The following is a 16,979-nucleotide window of genomic DNA, read 5'->3' as shown; positions in this document are numbered from 1 at the left end:
CTTATTTTGAAATTTCGCCATACTTTTATGTACATCAGTAGTTCCTTCCTTTTTGTCACTTACGAGTGTTCTGTGATGTTGATATTCTATTTGTTTATCCATTCACCTCTTAATAGACCTTCGGCTTGTTTGCAGTGTGGAGCTGTTAAGAAAATTCTGCTGTGAACATTTGTGTACATAGCTCTGCATGGAAATGTTTTCATTTCTCTTAGGTAAATACCCAGGGGCAAAATGTGTGGGTCCTATGGTAGGTGTATACTGAACTTTTCAGGAGACTGTCAGACGGGTTTTCAAGGTGGTTATGGACTTGACATTCCCAGCAGCAGATGAGAGTTCTGGTTGCTCTACGTTTTTACTAATGCTGACGATGGTCAATATTTTTCATTTTAGTCGTCCTAACAGATGTGCAATGGTACTTGTTTTTATTTGCATTTCCCTAATGGCTATTTATCCCGGGCATCTTTTCATGTTGCTTAATTAGCATTTGTATATATCCTTGGGCGAAGTGTCTGTTAAGAACTTTTGTTCATATTTCCTTTTGGGGGCTGTTTAGTCTCTTATTGGGTGTTCATAGTTCTTCATATATTTCAGGTCTAGTTCTCTAAACTAACACAGCTAATTTGATTATGTTAAAATAAACTTTTATAAATTCATCAAACTAAATTCCTATAACTTTTAAAATTGATGTTAAAATAATGATCCAAAGTGTGAATCATCTCTAATGTTACTATTCATGTTTCAAGAACTGGGCTGTCAGGGCACCTGCGTGGCTCAGTTGGTTAAGTGTCTGCCTTTGGCTCAGATCATGATCCCAGGGTCCTGGGATTGAGCCCCTCCTTGGGCTCCCTGCTCAATGGGGAGCCTGCTTCTGCCTTTTCCTCTGCCACTCCCCCTGCTTGTGTTCTCTTGCTCTTGCTCTCTCGCTGGCTTGTTCTTGCTCCATCTCAAAAAAAAAAAAAAAAAAAAAAAGAACTGTGCTATCATTGGGGTGCCTGGGTGGCTCAGCCAGGTAAGCATCCAACCCTTGGTTTTGGCTCAGCTCGTGATCTCATAGGTCATGAGATCTCTCCCCGTGTGGTGCTCCATGCTAAGTGGAGAGTCTGCTTGAGGATTGTCGCCCTCTGCCCCTCCCCCCACTCACACACACACGCTCACGCTCTCTCAAATAAAATAAGCAAATCTTTTTTTTTAAAGAATTGTGCTATCATTATTTTATGCCTCTTATTTTTTAATGCCTATGTCTTGTATATATTAGATTATAATGTCTTATTAAATGGTATACCATTGTCCCATTTCTTATGTCGTAGTTATCAAGTTCTCTCTAATGCTGTTCCTGATCGATAATAGATTCATAACACCTTATAATTTCATACAGATAATCTAATCTCTAAAACTGAATAGCTCTTTTCCTTGCCAGGCATTATGCTAAGCCATTCTAAGGTCTTTACATACATTAAATAATTTGGTCCTTGCAACGGCATGAGTGTACTACTGGGATCCCATCTAGAAACAAAACCAAGTCACAGAAAGGAAAGACATTTGCCCAACATCACGAATGACTTGGCATCAGAATTAGAATTCACATCCAGGCTGCCTGGTTCTGGTCTGTACACTCTCTACCTCGCTCAAATCTTTGGGAATTTTCTTTTAATGAAAGCTATGGACATTAATGATTTTTTCTGTCAGCCAATTAACCTTTGTATAAACAAAATAAACAAGTTTGAGTGCTTTTTTCTCTTTCTAAGTAATGAAAATGTCAAAATGTATAGGAGAAAAGCAAACAAAGTGAAGCTTACTGGAAAAATCTATAAATTCTAAACTAAGCTCTAATCCATTAAACATGTTGACTAAGATGCACTCATATGCTAATTTTTACTACATGTAAATAGTACAAATAGACAACTTAAATCGCATAATATATAAGTAGATAATTCATTAAACATTGGGTAAATCCAAATTTTATTTTTTTAAAGTAATCTCTACACCTAACATGGGACTTGAACTCACAATCCTGAGATCAAGAGTTTATGTGCTCCACCTACTGAGCCAGCCAGGCATCCTGAAATCCATACTTTTTTTTTTTTTAATTTACCATTTTAACTTTTCTATTTTAAAAGATTTTATTTTTTTTACTTGACAGAGAGAAAGATTACAAGTAGGAAGAGAGGCAGGCAGGGGATGGGGGTCGGGGGGAAGCAGGCTCCCTGCTGAGCAGAGAGCCCCATGCGGGGTTTGATCCCAGGACCCTGAGATCATGACCTGAGCAGAGACTTAACCAACTGAGCCACCTAGGCGCCCCCCGCCGAAATCCATACTTTTTAAGTGATGTTTTTTGCATCTAAGAGAAAATTTCTTTCTGTAGACAAGTTTTCATAACATCACAAATTCGGGCAAGTCTACCTAAAATTTACTGTCAGTTGGTTATAATTAAGAAGTATGTGGTATTGATGTTTATGAAAAATGAAAAAGAAGATTCTCACAGATTTTAAGGATTCTAAATACAATTTATAAAATTCTAATTTATAGATTTGAGTTTATACATATAGACTCATTCATAAAATAAGATACTCACTGACTTGTAGAACTAGGATTGCTCTCATGGGTTTTCAAATTGGTTCTTTTCCTTTACCATGTCCTCATGAATCTAGCAATAAACTCTCTGCTTAAAGATATTCAGAGATGGAAATATCAAGTCTTTTTTTTTCTTCATATATGTGAGTATTTTGTTATATTAATGGGACAATTGCAATTCCTACTGCTCTGACCTTCTTAGACGGGAAACTCTTAGAAGACATGTAACAGATTTTTAATTTTTATTTCAATTAGTATGTCACGAGACATAATATCACATAGCACTTAACAGTTTTTGCTTAAATTTTTGAGGTGATTTTATTAATTGACACAGAGCGGTAGGGTGCATTTTTGTGTATCGAATCGCCACTTCTGATAAGTCAAGAATATCAACATTTTCTGAGTTTTGCATTTAAAACTCTTCCTTAAATCAGAAAATATGTTTTTCCCTCTTCTATAAATTGCATGCCCTCTTCCTCAGACAGATAAGAAAAAAGCAATCACACCCACAGATAAACAGAAGCCGGCCTATTCCTCTCTGCCTGCCAACCCCACTCTCCATCACACACTGAGAAACGTCTGTCTAGACAGGGTATCATTCAAAAGCAGTCTCATTTCTAGTCGGTTTTTTCCCTTCTCCATCTTTTTCCCCATTCCCTGCAGCATACAGCTGAAGAAATGCTGCCCATTGTCTCACATTAAACCATGTAGATCCACCATGGGACTTGGTCCCCAATGAATGTTTCCCTGTGATGTGGGGCGGGATTCACTCCCCAAGCAGTGTTGTGGAGTCGCATGGTGGTTAAGAACCCCCTTTACGGAGCCACACTGCTGCCTACTACCTGTCATCTTGAGGAAGCCACCCATCCAGACCTTGCCTTGCCCTTCTCTGTCGTGTGGAAGATAGCAAGAGCGTCTTTGCCATAGCGTTTTCGTGAGAATTAGGGGTCGTTCCTGAAGACCGTCAGGGATACCTCAGAAGCTTATGTGTGTGCTATCTTTCTTTTCTGATCATGAACTCAAGATTAGGAGAATGCCCCCAGCACAAAATAGGCAGAGGGGATTCAGGGTGTCCTCACTCTTCTTCCACGTGGCTCTCCCAGGGCTCCTAAGAGGACCCACACAGGCAGTGAAAGCTGATGTGATAGTTCATCAGGCACAGACTTTTGCTAAGTGAATTTTACTTACCATGTGCAACAAGCAGAGGCTGAAGGCACCATCCTTCTACGGTCATGGTACAGAGGGCCTCTAAGGAGCCGCTACTGATTTGGAGCAGAACAAGCCCAATAAAGTGCTTTGATTTTTTTTTTTAACTAGAATGAAGACAACATACATTGTTATGCATATTTAAATGTAGGGTTTATATATAGAGAAATGAAGATCACACAGATTATATATTCTAAAAATCTCCCAGTCTCAAATAGTACATAGTATAGCACTATTCACGGTCAGCCTGAGGCCTGCACACCAAAAGTGGAAGTCTGGGGTGTTGCAGGCCTTCAAATGAGTAATGTTTGTTGATGAAGGATCTGCGGGTAAAGAGAAATGAAAATAAAGGGGCCATACGTGAAGAAAAGCATATGGCTGTCTTTGTGTATGTCTACATCTGTCTGTGTGTCTGTCTCCCTCTGTCAGTCTTTCCGCTTGTGTGTGTTTCTCACTCTCTGTTGCTCTCTCTCCATGACACACACGTGCACACAGGCATACAGACCCCCTCTCCCCACATTCATAACTCTAACGATTTATCAGAAATGCGAAGTCATGACAGCAGTTACCAGGAAGGGTGCGGTATCTCATAAGAGAAAAAGAAGACTGAGGTAGGTGAGGTAGCTCTGGATCTCATTTGTGCTTTCTTAAAGACCAAGTTTCTTCTTACTTGAAAAATGTTTGCAGTCTTACTGATCCCTTCCAACTGAACCAATCAAAACATCACGTGGATAGTATTCTTAAGATGAGCAACCAAAAGATACAAGAAAACTGTGTTACATGTAATGTGAAATTCCAAATTAAAATCTTGAGTTTAAGGATTCATCACTTTATGGATGTGGGAGAGTGGTTGTCAAGTCACATTAGGGAGCCATGGAAGTAATTGTTAGGATTTTTTCTTTAATTTTTTTTAAAGATTTTTATTTATTTATTTGACAGACAGAGATCACAAGTAGGCAGAGAGGCAGGCAGAGAGAGAGGAAGGGAAGCAGGCTCCCCACTGAGCAGAGAGCCCGATGCGGGGCTCGATCCCAGGACCCTGGGATCATGACCCGAGCCGAAGGCAGAGGCTTTAACACAAATAACACCCAGGCGCCCCAATTGTTAGGATTTTAATGCTTATGCACAGAATAGGCTCAAACCAGGCTTGGGAAAAATAAATCCTGAACCTAAGTTCAAATGTCTTTTCCTTTGCTATAATTCAGGTTCCCAGTGATTCCTTTTAACTTCTGGGTGGTCAAAATGTACAGCTTTTACCTCACCCAGCAAAACTTATATTTTCCCAGTATAGCTGATGCCCTATGTGGTATAAAGAAAATTGTGCTTTAATTTATGGAAAGGTGGAAATATTTTCATGGACTATAGAAATTTTTATGTAGAATCTTTTTGAATCTCTAATTAAGTATTTAATTGCAAAAATTCAGGTCATCTTTTTCAAAGTGATGAACACCTCATACAGTAAGGTTAACAGAATTTTGAAAAGCAAAATGGAATACAAAAGTATTAGATTCAAATAAAAATATCCTTCATTCAGCTTGAAAAGCATTCACTTCTATCTAGTCTCCATAATATGGGAAAGAGTTCATAAATTTTTTCAAGAGGCATTAATTATTTGGTTGGCTATTTCTTTTTTTGTCTTATTTTTTAAATTATTTTAATTCCCATGTAGTAAACATACAGTGTTGGCTGACTCTTCATTAATAATTCTCATTGTTTTTTTTGAATGACAAGTAATTTTATTAGAGTCTAGTTGTTTTCTTCTTCCCCCATCTTGCCAAAGTTTTGGAGGATGGGGAAGGTGATCTCAGTAAAATGGGTGCTTGTTATGAAACCATTTCTACAAAATCCAGACATCCAGACGGACTTATATCCGGATTGACTTCTCTAAGGGAAAATACAAATGCCTTCATGATATGAGCCATCAATCAGGAGAATGCTCCTCCCATGGCCCTGCCCTGGGGCTACACCAAAATGAGAGAGATGACACGCCTTTGTAATGAACCAATTTCCTTAGTCCTGTAGCCTCACAGCTCTAGGGATCTTTCAGACTTTTTTTTTTTTTCCCCCTTAATTTTATTAATATATAATGTGTTATTTGCTTCAGGGGTACCGGTTTGTAATTCACCAGTCTTACACAATTCACAGCACTCACCACAGCACATACCCTCCCCAGTATCCATCACCCAGCCACCCCAACCCTTCCACCCCTCTCCCTTCCAGCAGCCCTCAGTTTGTTCCCTGAGATTAAGAGTCTCTTATGGTTTGTCTCCTGCCCCGGTCCCATCAGACTTCCGACTTAGAAAGGTATAGCCTTGATTATCAGATGGCAGTATGTGTTAACTGTTTACCTGCTGAAGATACTGTTTAATCCAGCAGAAATAAGCTATACTAACTGAGAACATCTGAGCATTTTCTGAAAGATAATTTAACAAGAAAACTCCAGGGGAACTGATTAAATATTTGTTTTCCACTACCAACAACATTGTATTTCCCCAGAACAGCTGTAGAATAGGAATTGCAAAATTGTAATTCATCACATCAGAATTGACCTTTCCAAATATTTAAGAGGTTGAAATTTTAGCTAAATACAGTTTCAGAAGCTCATTAGATTTTCAAGAGTGTATCCTAGAATACCACGATTACATTTCAAAATGTGTTAGAATTTATGTTTTTTGAATATTGCTATTGCCTTTTTTTCTATCCCAAATCAATGAGTTTTTGTTGGACAACACAGCATGACTTATTCTCTTTTCGGAAAGACAAATTTGTTTTTCATGATGTTATAGAGTCTATGAATTTGGGGAAAATACTAATCCTGACTCAAGATCAAATACATTTTCCAGCTAGGCTAGGAAAGAAAGACCTTTATTCTGTACTGAAGTAGAAAAGAACGAGCTGTATAATGCAGCATTTACCCTAGATCCCTTAAGAGAAACTCAACATGGGAGCACCTGGTTGGCTCAGTCCTTAAACTTCTGCCTTTGGCTCAGGTCGAGTCGTGATCTCAGAGTCCTGGGATCAAGCCCCGCATCAGGCTCCCTGCTCTGCGGGAAGCCTGCTTCTCCCTCTCCCACTCCTCCGCTTGTGTTCCTTCTCTTGCAGTCTCCCTCTCTGTCAATAAATAAATACAATCTTTAAAAAAAGAAAGAAGAGACAGAAACTCAACATGGCTAAACAAAACTGGAAAAGCAAACATCACAATGCATCTGGCTTTATGAAATTCAAAATGTGTATCTCTGTTTTAATTTCTGTATGATCCCATTGCAAAAATAATAGTAGCATAGTATTTAACCCAGAAATTCCCAATTCATTTGAGCACCAAATCTCTTTTTTGAACACTGTGGAGCTCCTAGGACATCAGGTGCAGTATAGAAAATGTTGTGAACACCTGTAAAGAGTCTTCTGATTGCTTGGTTTTGCCTACTCTAAACACTATCTTTTGGTCAATTAACAGGATCCAAACAGTTAAGGTAGCTCATTACGACAATGCCAGCAAGAATTAATTTTTATGTAAGTGCCAAAATTTTTGAATCTCCAATATGGTGTTAATATGTCTGTATTTGTATATGCATATTATATAGAGTACAATGTAAATGATACAGGGTTCTAATACTAATTTCCTTTGCTTGCCACACACATGCACATACACACACACAATGGATAACAATCTATAGCTCAGATGACCGCTGTAGTGGTCCACTAGAGATTCCTTTTGTGTCTGGATTTGAACAGTGTGTGACAGTCCCTTTTATGTCCCCACATTGTTATTGTATTGTCTCTAAGTATTCTACTTTTCTTGTACCTTATAGAAGCGTTTATAAATATCAGATTCTGCCTGCAGTTCTTAAGTTTCTTTGCTCATGTTTGTTTGGTTAATTATATTTGGTTTGTTTGTTTGGTTAATTATATTCCTGAGGAATCTGGCTTAGCTGTATTATACTCTGATACGTGCCTGCCGTTGAGAATTTGCCAGGCATGACTTCATTACTTCCTCTGGTCTTAGCTGTATGTCCACCTCGAAAGCAGTGTAGACTTAAGGGAACATTTGGGGCACAGAGTCCTTACCTACAATCCGGTAAAAGAGTTAGACACATGAATAGAAAGTAAGGCTAACTTTTAATTACAAGGAACATGTAGCTGCTGATGAAGCTAGCAGCCCAGAGCGGAAGTGTGGGGAGAAAGGAAGCACAGAGAGGGGGTCAGGCTCGGGGGATCCTGTCAGACCTGGAGACGAGCTCAGCCTTCATATTGTGGGAGATTTGTTTCAGATGACTTTGATATCAGAATGTAATATCTGCTTATATTAAAAAAGTTGAAAACAAGAATGTTAGGGGAAAAAAAAAATCACACAAATTCCCATCATTCTGAACGCAGCCATGTTATCTTTTAGATGTAGTATTTCCTATATCTTTTGTACAAGTTATTTTACCATTCCTCCCAGCTGAATTCATGGTTTCAGCTTCAAGCTGTGGATGAGAAAATCAAGACACTGAATCAAGCGACTGTCCGAAGTCCAGACTCAGCTATGGCTCAAGAACATCGGAATTTGGGGCGCCTGGGTAGCTCAGTTGGTTAAGTGTCTGACTTTGGCTCAGGTCATGATCCCAAGGGTCCTGGAATCGAGCCCTGCATCAGGCTCTCTCCTCATCGGGGAGCCTGCTTCTTCTGCTCTTCCCCTGCTGTGCTCTCCTATGCTCTGTCAAATAAATAAAATCTTCAAAAAAAAGAAAAAGAAAAGAACATGGAAATTTCCTGAGTACTGAAAGGAAGAATAAAGGGGGGGGGGGGACATTTTTCTCCAAACAAGTAGAAAAATCTACTCTTACTATTATTTTTTAAAAGTGTATCTGCCTAAGGTGGTTTTTTTTTTGTTTTTGTTTTGTTTCGTTTTGTTCTTTAAAGATTTTATTTATTTATTTGACAGAGAGAGATCACAAGTAGGCAGAGAGGCAAGCAGACACAGAGAGAGAGGAGGAGGCAGGCTCCCTGTCGAGCAGAGAGCCCAATGTGGGAGTCAATCCCGGGACCCTGAGATGATGACCTGAGCTGAAGGCAGAGGCTTAACTCACTGAGCCACCCAGGCACCCCTGCCTAAGATGTTTTAAATGAAACTAGCATCATTACTAACTAATTCTTCGTCACCAAATCAGTTCCATAATGTAGTGAATCAACTTGGCTGTCCCGCTACCAAAAGATCTTGGGTTCCTCATTCATTAGGGATCCTGTAATGTGTTTTTCAGATGTCTAATGGAAGCCCCCCAAAGAATATTCTATATAAGATTCTAGACTCCAGGCACCTTTTTCCATCTTAAAATTCATTCCTGGAAACATTGCTCTTTGATCAGGCTTTGGAGCACTGTTTTGACCAAAAATAAGAAATATTCCTTTCTCGCTTTCACAGTCGTATTATGACTTAACTTCAGGGACAGGGAGAAAGACTGAGATTTAAAGGACTATAATTACAAGCCACCTGAGTAGGGACTGTGGAAAGGTTACCTGAAGAAAAGGGTGATTAACATTTCCAAGCATGTGAACTGAGTCATTTCTGGCTGAAGGGTAGCATTTTAAAGATATAATATTGTTTATAAAATTAAGGAACTTCAAGACTGGACCTTTTCCTTTGTTATAGATTTTTTTTTCTTGAACTTTTAAAGAATACAGGAAACCATTTGGTGGGTTAGACATTTTTAAAATCATAGTCTTATGGAGAAAATAATAGACTTTTAAGTCAGAATGTATTTTCCCATGTAGAGCAACTTCCTGAACGGAGCGTTTCCTTGTTTTCACTCAGTACAACACCTTTACACTTTCTTTCTCTGAATAGTAGTTACTGTTGTTTTTCCTAAGATATGTTTTCTAAGGATTATCTCCCTCTTCTGCCATGACATTGGAACATTGGCCAAAGATTCTTTACAGTGTGCCCTTAGTACAAAACCCTCTCTGAGACCCAACAGATAATAAAGAGATAATGCAGGGAACACTGATTTTCTTGCCAAAAAAATAAGATTGATTGATTAATAGATAGAATGATAGAGATAATACACAATTATGGAACATGGGAACCAAAATTGCTACAACATTTTTGATCAGTAATGGGCATGATCCATTTAACTATAAAGTATGAAGACCCTTTAAGCCACAAATTATAGCTTCTGGAATATGTGACTACAAAGTGAACATACATATACACAAGGGTAGTTATTGCTAAATTGTTTTTAATAGGAAAAATAAAAGGAAGCAATCCTCATCTCATGCACAGTAAAAGGATTAAATAAATTTCATCGCTTCATGCTGAGGTGGGTTCCATCTGCTCTTACAAAGCATGAGTCCTAGCTGTATGGACTGATGAGGAATATGTGTTGTACTGTTTCCTGAGAAGATCATGTGCATAATAACATGAAAGGTAGGGTGACAGTCAAGGAAATGGATATGCTGAATGATAAGACAAAATATAGGGAACAATAAACACCAAACTATTAAATTCATGGTGACTGAATGATAATGCGGGAAAAACAGAAATCATTGATTTTTTTTCTCCTTCTATAACTAGGTATGATTTGGTTTAAGTGAGCTTTATTACTTTATAGCAAAAAAATAGAAAATATTTTATTATGTATTATTATGCATGAATGGTCATTTAATTCCATTTCTAAATCATTAGGTTGCCAGGAATTTAGGCTCCAGAACAAAAAAATTAATGGTGGAACCTGGGCAAACAAAACCACCTCCTGCCCCTACCTTATTTGTTCCACTCTGTTTCCATAAACTCCTTAGAATTATAGATAAGTTAGTCTCCTAGGCTCATGCATAAATGCATATATCAACTCGTAAATACCTCTATATCCAATGTGGATTAAAAGGTGGAAGATAATGGTTTTTCTGTATAAAAGGAAAAGTGAAAATATATAAACCCATGGCTACTTTTCCTTCCCACACCATTCCTACCAGTAATACAGATTAACTACTTTTTGACCAACCTACCTCATCAGTTTTAGAAATATCATGATAAATCACATGCAATAAATGACTCTTTCCCTCTTTAATTCAGATACAGGCCCCACATCATATTCCTTGCTATGCATTGCCTTCAAATTAATTATGTAATGAAAGGAGCCAAGGTTTCAAGGATTCTTTTTTATCCTTATTCTGCAAATTGCCAGCAAAGGAGGATATTTCTGTCTTATCATCATACATACTCTACTTAAAGTTCAAATTTCATTTTAAATCCACCACTTCTGACTGAAGGACAAAATTCAGAAATGGTAAGATTTGGGCTCAATTGTTCTTTAATTCTGTTTATTTACTTTCAGTGTTCTAGAATTCGATGATTTTAAAGAAAAATAAATGCCAAAACTATAGGTGAGATTCAAAATAATCTCCAGCAGGTTCTTGTTTTTATCCACCGGAGAGATGAATATCAAATTGGGAGTGTATCAGTGTATTCATGCTGCTGTAACAAAGTGTCCCCGGCAGGGTGGCTGAAGCAGAAACTCTTCTCTCACCGTTCTAGAGGCTCGGGTCTCTGGACGATGTTGGTTTCTGGTGAGGCCCCCACCTTGCCTTGTAGACAGTGCCTTCTCGTTGTGTCCTCACATGATCTATTGTCTGAAAGAGGGTGAGATTGAGAGAGCTGCCCATGCAAGAAGGACAGAGAGCAGGGCCAGGATGAGCAGAGGGAGAGGGACAGAAAAAAATCGCAAGCAAACTCCACATGGGGCTTAATCTCACGACCTTGAGATCATGACCTGAGCCGAAATCAAAAGTCAGACTCTTAACCTGCTGAGCCACCCAGGTGCTCCTCTTCCTCCTCTTACCGGAACACTAGTCCTATGGGAATAGGGCCCCACACTTACGATCTTATTTAACCCTTGTCATCTCTTTAAAGGCTCCATCCCCAAATATAGCCACATGGGGGGTGAGAGCTTAGGGCTTTCAGCATATGAAATTGAGGGGGACAAAATTCAGTTTGTGACAGGGAGAAAAACAAACATTGGATACTACGGGATAATAACTTTGTGAATATTTTATGCTATGCTAAGTTTCTCCCTTCTAAGTTTTCCTTGTGTCTTTTGGTAAAAGAAACATTGAAATGACATTTAACTGCCTACTCCCACCAGCAGGCATAATCTATAGAGTCTGATTTTTAGAAGGTCATGAATTATTTCATTAAATTGTTAAATGTCTTTATATTTAACATAATATGTGAGATATGTACATATATCCTTCTCAAAAGTGACATTTTAAACTACGCCTTTTTAGAAGTTTTTCTTTTGCTTTTTAAAATAGCTAATGCAGAAAGAACTGGTTAAATGTGTTAAATTCTGGTAAAAAGTCAGTTTCTTGTTATTTAACTGGCCCTGTAGAAATACTAGTTAGTTGACTAAAAGTAAAGACTTTTTCTTCTAATGTATAAGAAAAAATTAAAGCACACAAGAATCACACCTAATTACAGAAAGAGTCAGCCAACAGTGTTAATATTATTACAGAAGCTCTTTTCTGTTACTTTTCTATGTACAGAGATAATGTGAAATTACAAACTTTAGATAATCTTTTCACACAGTTTTCTACATCTTGTTGAATCTAGCCTCCAACTTTTATCTCCACAGTATGAGATTAGATTTGTGGAAATTGGACAGAGAAGTGGTCCTTTTCCACGGAGAGGGTCAAGTTTTCTTCTCCCATTCCCGTTTTCTCCAAAACTGAAATGGAGAGCAGTACTTTTCTCCTCATTTAATTGTCTATTGGTATGGCCTTGAATTTCCAGAACCCTTGACGTAATGAGACTTTATAAGAACCTCAGTAGCCACTCTTGCGGACTCTGGCTCTGGGAGCTGTGAGAATTGAAAACTGCCAGCCAGTCGGACTCCATTGCTGTGCAATGAATAAGTACATTCATCCCCTCTATGTGGCGGCTTCTGGGAATCTTGTGACCTCTGAGAGGTCTAGGGTGGGTCTTAGTGAGACACTATCTAGTGGTAGCATTCCTAGACAGCAAACCCCAAAGAACATCATTCCCACTTACTGTTGCTTCCCTTCCAGAGTTTTAAGTTTTCAGGAATACCCAGGTAGAGCTTATCTAACATAGAGCCCTCAGCGTCCCCTAAAAACTCTCATTGCACTGCCCTGACCAAGGTCTGTTGCCTAACAAAACAGCCAAAGCAACCTCTCAAAAACGTAGGAATTGCCGGGCCTGTTGTACTTCCGCCCACTCAAACCAGGAGGTGTGTTAATTTTGTGTCTTGGGTGAAGTAAAATGAGAAGGAATGGACAGAGAAGGGGAAGGGTGAATGGGAAAAGATGGAACAGCGGCAAATTTTGTCTCAATGATCCCTCTAGAGCTGTGGTTCCCCTAGAAAGAGCAAACAGGGAGCTATTTCTTTATCTATACAATGTAGACAACAACAGATAGAGCTGTGATGAGGCCATGATTGGGTGTATACAAAGGGCTTGCAGTAGCAAATATTCAGTAAATATTCATCAGAGCTGTTGTTCCTGCTACCATTATGGGCAATTGGAAATGGAAAGGGTCCAAGCTTGGACAACAGTTTTACCCATCAGTCACCGGACGGACAACTCTGAGACAGTTACTTGATTCTTGAACCTCATCTGCAAACTGGGGATTATAGCAGAGGAATGCACAATTTCATTGCTAAGAACAATTTCATGTGTTAATTATCTCTGTCTTTCGGGGGGGCTGAGTGGCTCAGTCGGTTAAGCGTCTGACTCTTGGGTTTAGCTCAGGTCATGATCTTGTGGGTTGTGGGGTCGAGTTTTGCGTGGGCTCCACACTCAGCGGGGAGTTGACTTGAAGTTTGTCTCCACTGCCCCCCCCCCCCCCGCCACGTGCTCCCTTGCTCTCTCTCTCCGGTAGATAAATCTTTTCTAAAAATCTTAACAAAAAAATGACCTCCGTCTTTCCTTGTCTGGATGGGATGGCTTAAAAAATGAGAAGATGGACTTTGAAGGGAACTAGTTAGTGCATAACGCGACATCTGAGTGAGCATAGATACTTAGAGAATCCTGTTTTTAAATAAGAACTTAATGCAAACTAGAGTTAGCATAATATATACATTTTTAGAACCGTATTTATCCTATTCCCATAAAACAAGCTGTCAGGCACAACTTCGTAAAAACACTTGTTAATTTTGGTCTTCAGATAAGGCAAGTTAAAAACTAAAGCTATATTGTGAAATTAAAAAGGAATATTCTATATCTTAAGAGGTTGGAATCTGATTTCAGCTGAACACAAGAAGTTAAATTAGTTAATTAATCTTATTTATTTCAGAGCCGTGAGCAGGTATGATGCTGTGTAAATCAGACGGCTGTGGATTGAGTTATCATTCACTTAGATTGAAAAAACATCTGCATAAGTGGTCTGTGTCTTCCAGGATATAAGAGCAATACACATGCTCACAATAATTAGAAAGCAGGCAGGCGCCTGGGTGGCTCAATTGGTCGGGTGACTGCCTTCGGCTCAGGTCATGGTCTCGGAGTCCCAGGATTGAGTCCCGCATCAGGCTCCCACCTCCATGGGGAGTCCGCTTCTCCCTCTGACCTTCTCAGCTCTCATTCTCTCATGCTCTCTCTCAAATGAATAAATAAAATCTTAAAAAAAAAACAATAATTAGAAAGCAGACAAATAATGATGTTTTGGAAAAGACTGAAGGAAATGCAACCATCTAGATGGTTCTACTGAAAGTCCAGACCTGTAATCACATTGCCTGTAAAACTCAGCCATTTAAGGACAATAACAAAAACACCTACCTTTCTCTATATACATCCTAAAAGTAATATGGTGTTGGTCTATTGAAAGAGATGTCTCTTCTACTCTTCCCTAATTATTATTCTGTCCCAGGCTTTGTGTTCCTCTTTATTTGGCTAACTGCAAGATTATGACAACAATATCTGGAATCACCAATTATATTTTCACTATATAACCCTTTGAACCATGTTTGGTGGGTTTTGGTAGAGCCTCTCATCTACACTCAGAGATTTGAAGCTCACCCCTAAATGAATGTCATATGCAATTAATTTGCAATAGAAGTAATTTGAAGTTAGAATGAAAGCCAGATCTCTCATGGGTTTTCAAAATAAATGCTTTCCCGAGTCTAACACTGGAGAAACTCAGAAATACTTTAAGGTATTCAATCTCAGTTGTTGTTCCCCAGTTCATTGAGGGAACGAGATATTTTTATTAGCAGACATTTTAATGACTGAGTAGTGTTTATCCTTACTTATGTGACTTAATTTTATTTTATTGAGAGGTACGTATTCACTTATTAAAATGATCTGATTCCCAAGATGTAGGCATGTTGGAAACTTCTCCTTATAAATTAGGCAAATGTGTTCTGGATAACTGTTATCCATATATATCCATATTATCCATATAACAAATACTTACTGAGCAACTAGTATGTGCAGGACACTAGGTAGGTTACAGTGACTGGACTGACATGCGTCTCTGTGGGATTCACTCGCCCTTGGGCTCATTAGATTCTAGAAGGAATCAATGGTCAAAGATGAAGTCTAGGCTCACTGGCATGCCCCACATGGCCCAAAGCATCTGTGTCCTAGAGACCAGAGACCAAAATGCCTGCATCCTCCCACTGAAGTGTTATTTGGTGACTTTCTCCCTACTTCCTCTGGCAAGAATGGGAATGTCGACATTGGCGCATATTCTCTTGAAGTTCCAGCTGCTCATAGGTTTTTTCCTGAGGAGACGCTGGTGTCTAGAATAGAATGTCCTCTAGGACAATGCTTCTCAAATTGATGTAGCATGAGTGATTTTTCTTTCTTTTCCTTTTTCCCAATCCTTTGTAGACAGATACTTTAAAAAAGAGAGACATGCAAAACAGAAATCTGTTTTTTACTATGACTGAAACATTTCTTTTCATCTCTAGGCTTAACTTGTAGACCCTACTCTCAGAGGCTGCCCTGAATTCCTCTAGTCATACACATCCTGGGAACCCTCAACCTTTCACCTCACAGACTCTCCCTGTGCTGTCGTCTGACCTTATCTTCACCCCCAGGAAACCACAGGGTCCTCCTTTCAAAAATCCACCAACATCTCAACATCTCAGTCTCCACCCCAAGTTCTCCCATAGTCCTTACTGTTCCTTCCTGACCCTCTGTCCCCAGTGACATCCTTGCCAAGGCCACACTTCCTTCGTTCTCTGCTCATGAAAATCGGTGCCTCTTTTCATTCTCTAGTCGACCTTCTAAAAGCTTTCCTAAGGTTCTAGCCTAAATGTCAGACTCTGTACACTTTAAAAATGTGAATGCCAGTGTCCAAAATGGGGTTGGGGAATTTCTTTAAGATTTGACTCTAACCCTGTGTGTGAGTGCATGAGTCTGTGTGTGTGTCTCCATAGCAGCTGGGGAGGGTAGCCTACAACAGGAGCTTCTAAGGGTGGTAGATAGTACTAATCCACCAGCTGAAAAAAGGAGGATGCCATCATTAACATGGAAGAAGGAATGTGCAACTTCTGTTGTTTCCTCTCTTCTAGCTTTAGATCCCTTCACTGTGACCAGAGCTTTGGTGGGTGGAACTATACACACACACACACACAGGAAGAGCATTTTGAGAAGGTCAATAGATGTGTTTCTTCTGCCAATGACAGGAACCTTCAGTCTCCAACCATGTGTGTCCTCATCTGTTACATGAGATGGTTAGGCACCATGATCTATGAGCTCACTTTCACTAGAAAATTCTGTAATCTTCTGACGTTTCTTCAAATCCTTTTGTGTAGCCTACTGACTTTTCCCCACCTAGGGCTATATGTTAACTCCATTTTCTTAATTCTCTTCCAGCAACTGTGTTCTGATCAGAGGCCAAATAATTGACATTTGGAACTTCCACTAAGGTACTATAAGGTAAGATCTTTGGAGGGGAGGGTTGAGTTCTTTGTTTTAATAAAAGGATTTATGGATTAATCAGTGAAATAGATTAATGAGGTATAGGGATTTCTAAATTGGTGTTTTTCAATATGATTTCTAATTGCTGTCTCTGCATCTTAAAATAGCTATACAGTAGTGTTTGATTTTTGAGTCTTGATAAAGATATTGTTTTTGCTTATTTGCTGATCAGATTCAAAATTACAATGAAAGCATGTTTGTTAAAATATGAAATAAGTAGTTTTATTTCAAATATTCCTTTGTATCTTAATTATAGCAATATGGGGTTATTGGAAATCAATGCAAAA

General features: G+C 39.0%; 1 protein-coding gene across 3 annotated transcripts in view; it reads left to right on the top strand.

Moving 5' to 3' along the window:
• The window catches only part of CHRM3 (cholinergic receptor muscarinic 3), a 349,691-nt gene that overhangs the window by 61,648 nt on the left and 271,064 nt on the right, over positions 1 to 16,979 (top strand). For all 3 annotated transcript variants that reach the window (XM_032883068.1, XM_032883066.1, XM_032883067.1), the window contains exon 2: positions 16,588 to 16,650. The gene's annotated coding sequence lies outside the window, so the exon portion shown is untranslated. The remainder of the gene's footprint in view (positions 1 to 16,587; positions 16,651 to 16,979) is intronic.

The sequence above is a fragment of the Lontra canadensis genome, unplaced genomic scaffold (genome assembly GCF_010015895.1).
Source record: "Lontra canadensis isolate GAN:19392208 unplaced genomic scaffold, GSC_riverotter_1.0 scaffold85, whole genome shotgun sequence".
NCBI classification, from domain to species: Eukaryota; Metazoa; Chordata; class Mammalia; order Carnivora; family Mustelidae; genus Lontra; species Lontra canadensis.
The sequence above is the reverse complement of the archived record's forward strand: the minus strand, read 5'-3'. Positions and strand labels throughout refer to the sequence as shown.